Source organism: Sciurus carolinensis, chromosome 6 (assembly GCF_902686445.1).
Source record: "Sciurus carolinensis chromosome 6, mSciCar1.2, whole genome shotgun sequence".
NCBI classification, from domain to species: domain Eukaryota; kingdom Metazoa; phylum Chordata; class Mammalia; order Rodentia; family Sciuridae; genus Sciurus; species Sciurus carolinensis.
The window spans coordinates 96544188-96550187 of record NC_062218.1 but is presented as its reverse complement, the minus strand read 5'-3'; the positions used below and the strand labels follow the sequence as shown (position 1 = coordinate 96550187).

The following is a 6000-nucleotide window of genomic DNA, read 5'->3' as shown; positions in this document are numbered from 1 at the left end:
TTAAGGTCTCCGTACTCCTCATCAGCTTTTGTGGCCTTCTGAGGGGGCATGGCTCCCTCGGCTGGTCTCAGCCGTGCCCTCAGACTTCCGGATTTCTCCTTTATCCCCCTACGTCCCTTTTCCAGTTTCCTTTTTCCTTCCCTCGGTCAGGCACGCGCTTGGCTTCTCACACCCTGACTCAAGAATTCAATTGGGGGCTGGAAGCAACTGGGAAACAACTCACTCCACAAGCCGGCGGAGTGCAGCGCCACGGTCAGGGGGCGTGGGACACATCACCGCCCTGGCGGCGCACTCGCCCCGCCCCCTCCCACGCACGTCACGTCCGGCCAGGTCCCCGCCCTGCGCTCTCCGCTCGCTCGCCGTTTGGGAGGCTCTGTGCCTCAGCCGCTGCCTCTGTCGCCGCTCCTGCCCCTCCTTCCGCGTCTCCGCCGCTGCCACCGCCGGGGAAATCCGGGGGTCGCTACCGTGCTGGCCCCGTGCCACAGCCGTCGCTTCAGCTTCCCCCCAGCGGCCGCCTCAGGAAGAGGCTTGCCGACCGCGGAGCCACTTGGGGCCTCAGTTCTCGCTCTCTTGCTGTCGCCGCGGGTCCTGGAGAAGCGACCGCGGCCGGGAAACGGGGCTTCGCGGTTCCAACGGTAAGTAAACGGGCGGGTACTGGGATCTGCGCATGCGCGGGTCGCCCCTCGTTGCGGCCCTCCTCTCTTTGCCGCCCCCCAGCGCCGAGTCCCACCCGCGCGGGCTCCACTGTGTTGCGTTTTGGTGTACCCGACCTGGGCAGTGCCCATTCTGGTGGGCATTCGGTAGAAAGGACCCCCGTTCTGGTGGAGAAAGAAGAAGGTGGGGCTGTCGGGGGGTGTGGCAGCCTTCGATTTTCAGCCGTTGCAGTGCGCGTGAACGTGTGCGCCCCTCATCTCCTAGGTCCCCCAAGAAGAAGACACAACGCCCCATGTTCGTTTGCTACCTTCTCCTCCCCTTAGGCCTGCGCTACCTCCGCGCCCACTTCTTTCATGCTGGGCAGTGAAGTTGATGCAGGAAAAAAAATTAGTGTGGTTTATTCCGGGCTCAGCTGCGCCCCTTTTAGAGGTCACGTGAGACTAGTGGTTGTTGACTTCCTTAAATCGCCCAGAGAATATAGCCAAAATTGGTTTGTTGGTGCACTGAGCTTCGTGTAGAATGCCCTCTGCAGAAACCAGGCCAGAGAGGGCCCTTTGTAGTGTAGGGCATTACGTTTCAGATGGGGTGCCTGATTTCCTAGATAAGGTTTGTAGGAAATTGAATCGGTTGGCACACTTGTCCATTGGGAAATTGTTAAACATTTTTTTTTTTTTGTAATCTATTAAAACCAAACTGACTTTTATAAAAATGGTTGCATAATTTTATTCGGTTCCCCATTACATCGTCTCATCAGTGAAAAAAGTTGGACATTTACCATACTTTCAAGGATCTAAGCTAAAAATGGCAACCAGAACCACTGTAATGCAGTCTGTTAACATTAAATAACTGGGATGTGTTTGTTTATAGAAGTAGGCATTAAAAGATAATTTTGAATTACTTGACTTTCGGCGGCGGGATTCATTCATGTGAATTTATGTCTTCATGTCTTTTTGTAATCTTGAAATACTTGTTTGCCTGGGTCTCACAGGTACTCTGTACATGGTAAATACTTGTTGAATGGAACTGAATGGTCATTCTTTTGTATATCCATTAGGTGCCCCTTATTACTTTCTTAATCTGTGCGTTTTTTAATGTTAGGGTGATAATTTCTCCAGTTTAATGTCGTCCCAATTAGGCATCTGTGTGACACAGCTTAAGTCCTTGGAAGATGTAGAAGGGCATAGCACAGTGGCATAAAATTTTTCATAGGGTGCAGTGACTATTACAGTGTGGTTTTATTAGAATGTCCTTTTGAGACAGAAAATGGCTGAAATGAATATAATGACTTGTGTTTCTCCACCAATAAAAAGACTACCTTTTTTTTTTTTTTTTTTTTTTTTTTGGTACCAGGGATGAAACCCAAGGGCGCTTAATCATTGAGCTACATCCCAGCCCTTTTTAAAATTTTTTATTTTAAGACAGGGTCTTGCTAAGTTGCTCAGGGCCTGACTAAAATTGCTGAGGCTGACTTTGAACTTGTGATCCTCTTGCTTCAGCCTCTCTAGCCACTGGGATTGCAGGCATGCACCCCCATGCCTGGCAACAACTACTTTATTATCATGTGCAAATAACCTTGATCCATCTGTGCTTGGCTACCCCAATGTATACCAATTTCCAAGTTGGGGGCTCTTTTGTGTAAATTACCTTATAAATGGCTAAGATTTTTTTCTTTTGCAGTACTGGGTATTAAACCCAGGGGTACTGTACCACTGGAGCCACACCCTCAGCACAAATTTTGAGATAGGCTGTCCTTCACCTTGGGATCTTCTGCTTCAGCCTCCTAAATTGTTGGGCTTACTGACTTGTGCCATTGTGCCAGGCTAAATTTTAGGGTTTGGGCTGTGGATCAGTGGTAGAGGGTCTCTGGTTTCAATCCCCAGTACTGAAAAAAAAATTAATTTTTAAAAAACGTGTTGCTGGGAATGGAACCCCAGGGCCTTGCACACATTAGGCAAACCCTCTACCACTGAATGACACCCCTAGTCCCCAAAATAATTTTTTAAAGAATTGTGGTAAAATATGCATATCCTAAAACTTTACCATTTTACCATTATTGTGAACCATTTATTGTGATAAAACACACCGTACAATAGAATTTACCATTTTAATTCTTCCCCTCCTCAGTACCTGGGATTGAACTCAGGGCCTCTCTCATGGTAGCAGGCTTGCTACCACTGAGCTACAACTGCAACCATTTTTACTTTGAGACAGTGTCTTGCTAAATTTTTTTGGCTGGCCCAAACTTGTGATCCTTCTTCAGCCTCCCAGATATCTGGGATTATAGATCTGTTATACCACACTTGTCGTAACCATTTTTCAACGTATAATTCAGTGACATTAAGTACAAAACAGTGTGGTATAACCATCACCGCAGTTTCCAGAGCCTTTTTTTTTTTTTTTTTTTTTTAAAGTACTGGAGAGTGAATCCAGAGGCACTTTATCACTGCGCTACATCCCCAACCCTTAAAAAAATTTTTTTTTTTTTTTTTTTGGTTTTTGAGACAGGGTCTCACCAAGTTGCTGCCTTAGCCTCCAAGGTCACTGGGATTATAGTTGTGTGCCACTGTGTCCAGCTCCATAACTTTTTCACACAGAAATTTCTGTACCCATTAGACAGTACCTCCTCATTTCCTCAAAATGTTACTACTGGTAGCTTCTATTCTATGTTCTTTTTTTGTGAATTTGTCTAGTCTGGGTTCCACATAAGGAGAGATTGTATGACATTTATCCCTTTGTGTTTGGCTTTTTTTTTTTTTTTTTTTTTTTTTGACTGGGAATTGAACCTGGGGGTGCTTAATCACTGGGCCCCATCCCTAGCCCTCTTTTGTTGAGATAGGGTCTTGCTAAGTAGTTGCTAAGGCTGACCTCAAACTTGGGATCCTCTTTCCTCACCCTCCCGAGTTTCTGGGATTACAGGTTTGGGCATCTATCTCTGGATCCAATCCTTTTTAAAATATTTACTTTCAGACAAGGTCTCCCTTAATTGCCAGAGCTGTCCTTGAATCTGTGATCCTCCTACCTCAGCCTCCCAGGTCCCTGGGGAATTAGAGGCATGTACTGCTGCACCTAGGCTCTTAGCATAATGCTTTTAAGGTTCATCCACTTTTTTTTTTTTTTTTTTTTTTTTTAAAACCTTGGGCACGGTATGCATGTAGTCTCTTACTGAGGTACAGTCCCAGTTCAGGTTCATCCATAGCTGCCTGCCCTTGCTGGAAATTGAACCCAGGGCCTCACATACTACACAAATGCTATACCATAGAGCTACAGAGCTACATCCCCAGACAGGTAGACAGGTTCGTCCATGTTTGAGTGTGTCAGTATTTCCTTTTTTCATAAGGCTGAATAATCATTGTATGTATATATCATGTTTTGTTTATCCATTCATCTGTTGATGGATATTTGGGTGGTTTATCCTTTTTGGTAATTGTGAATAATGTTCACAATTATGCTGTCAGTAAGGATAACTTTTCAAGTCTTTGCTGTCAGTCCTTATATACCCAGAATTGGAATTACTGGATCATGTGATAATTTTTATGTTAAATATTTACTATTTTGAGGGACTACTGTAAGCAAAAATAACCAAAATGGTTTTGGCACCATTATGAAGGGACAAATAACCAGGACAGAAGCAGACTTCAAACGGATCAGCAAGCTTTCCTGTATTCCTCAGTGGAGTCATTTAGATACAGGAGGAGCTCACTTTCTTTGTAGAAAAATGGCCCCCAATTACAGGAGAGGTCTGAGTTTATATAATTTATACACTGGGAGATGACTTAACAATTGAAGACTTTAATAGAACATAACAGTTTGGGCATTCAGGAAACAGGTTGTAAGAATTTGAAATTTGTTTTTACTGGGCAAGAATGGAGGGTCCAGAGTTCAGCATTCAATGCTTATCTCTTTCCCTTCAAGGTCTGTTGTATTATCATTGGGAAGGCTTTATTTGGGGGAAGGATCAATGTTTAGACTCCTTCCCAGAGACCGTCATTCTTAGACCTGATGGATATCTACTTCCCAGTGATTGTCTTGTCACTGGGTGATGCTTCCTTCTTCCCAGGTATTGTCTTGTCACTGGGAAAGGATGTATTGGGAAAGAATCAATGTTATCAATGTGTTGCCTTTTTCCTCCCTCTCTCTTCCCAGGCCATGCTGTTTTGGGGGGTTGTCAGTTCCATATCCTTCAACTATCATACTGTTTTCCAAAGTGACAGGACCATTTTTTATCCCCACCAGCAATGCATAAGGGTTCCAACATCTTGACAGCTTTACTTTGTTAGTTGGTTTATTAATAATCCTATTGATTGTAAACTTGAATCTCATTCGGAACATACCCTCCCCCTCCCGCCCCAGGTACTGGAGATTGAACCCAGGGTCTTGTACTACTGTGCTACATCGCCAGTATCTTTTACTTTGAGACAGAGTCTTGCTAAGTAGATCAAGGTGGCCTTGAATTTGTGATCCTTTTTTTTTTTTTTTTTTCCAGCTTTCCTAGTTGTTCCCACCAGCGTTTGGCTCTCATATTTTTGATTTGCATTTCCCTAACAGCTAGTGGTGGACATCTTTTCATGTGCATTTTCTTTTTTCATGTGTATATCAGTTACTTCTTTGGAGAAGTGTCAATTCAGGTATTTTTGCTCAATTTTGAATTGGTTGTTTCATAGTTGTTGAGTTGTAGGTATAACCAGTCTTTTTTTGGCAGTCCTGGGAATTGAACCCAGAGGTACTGTACACTGAGCTACATCCCCAGCTCTTTTCAAAAATTATTATTTTTGTTGTTGTTGTTATTATTATGGTACTGGGGATTTAACCCTGAACTTTCCCAGATCTGTTTATTTTTTATTTTTATTATTTATTATTTAAAAAAATGTTTAATTGTGGATGGTCACAGTACCCTTATTTATTTATTTTTGTGGTGTAGAGGATTGAACCCAGCGCTGCACACGTGTACCACTGAGCTGTAGCTCCAGCCCCTTATTTTTTATTTTGAGACAGGGTCTTACTGAGTTGCTTAGTGCCTCAGTAAGTTGCTGAGGCTGGCCTTGAACTTGTGATCCTCCTGTCTCAGCTTCCCAAGTTGCTGGGATTACAGGCGTGTGCCACCTGCCTGGCACATCTTTTTGTTGTTGTTGTTCTAATTGGTTATACATGATGGTAGAATACATTTTGACACACAGTACATCAAAGAAGTATAATTTCTCATTCTTCTGGTTGTACATGATACAGAATTATAATGGTCATGTATTCATATATGCACATAGGGCAATAATGTCTGATTGATTTTATCCTTCCTACCCCTGTACCCCCTCCCCTCCCTTCACTCCCCTCTGTCTAATCCAAAGTATCTTT

At 43.8% G+C, this 6000-nt stretch overlaps 1 protein-coding gene across 6 annotated transcripts in view; it reads left to right on the top strand.

Annotated features, from left to right (window-relative positions):
- The first annotated feature begins 332 nt into the window (after window positions 1-332).
- The window catches only part of Fam13b (family with sequence similarity 13 member B), a 99949-nt gene continuing 94281 nt past the window's right edge, over window positions 333-6000 (top strand). For 4 of the 6 annotated variants that reach the window (XM_047555160.1, XM_047555156.1, XM_047555155.1 and 1 more), the window contains exon 1: window positions 334-635. The gene's annotated coding sequence lies outside the window, so the exon portion shown is untranslated. Of the gene's footprint in view, window positions 636-6000 lie in introns of all 6 variants that reach the window. The other 2 variants (XM_047555157.1, XM_047555158.1) reach the window with 2 other exon arrangements.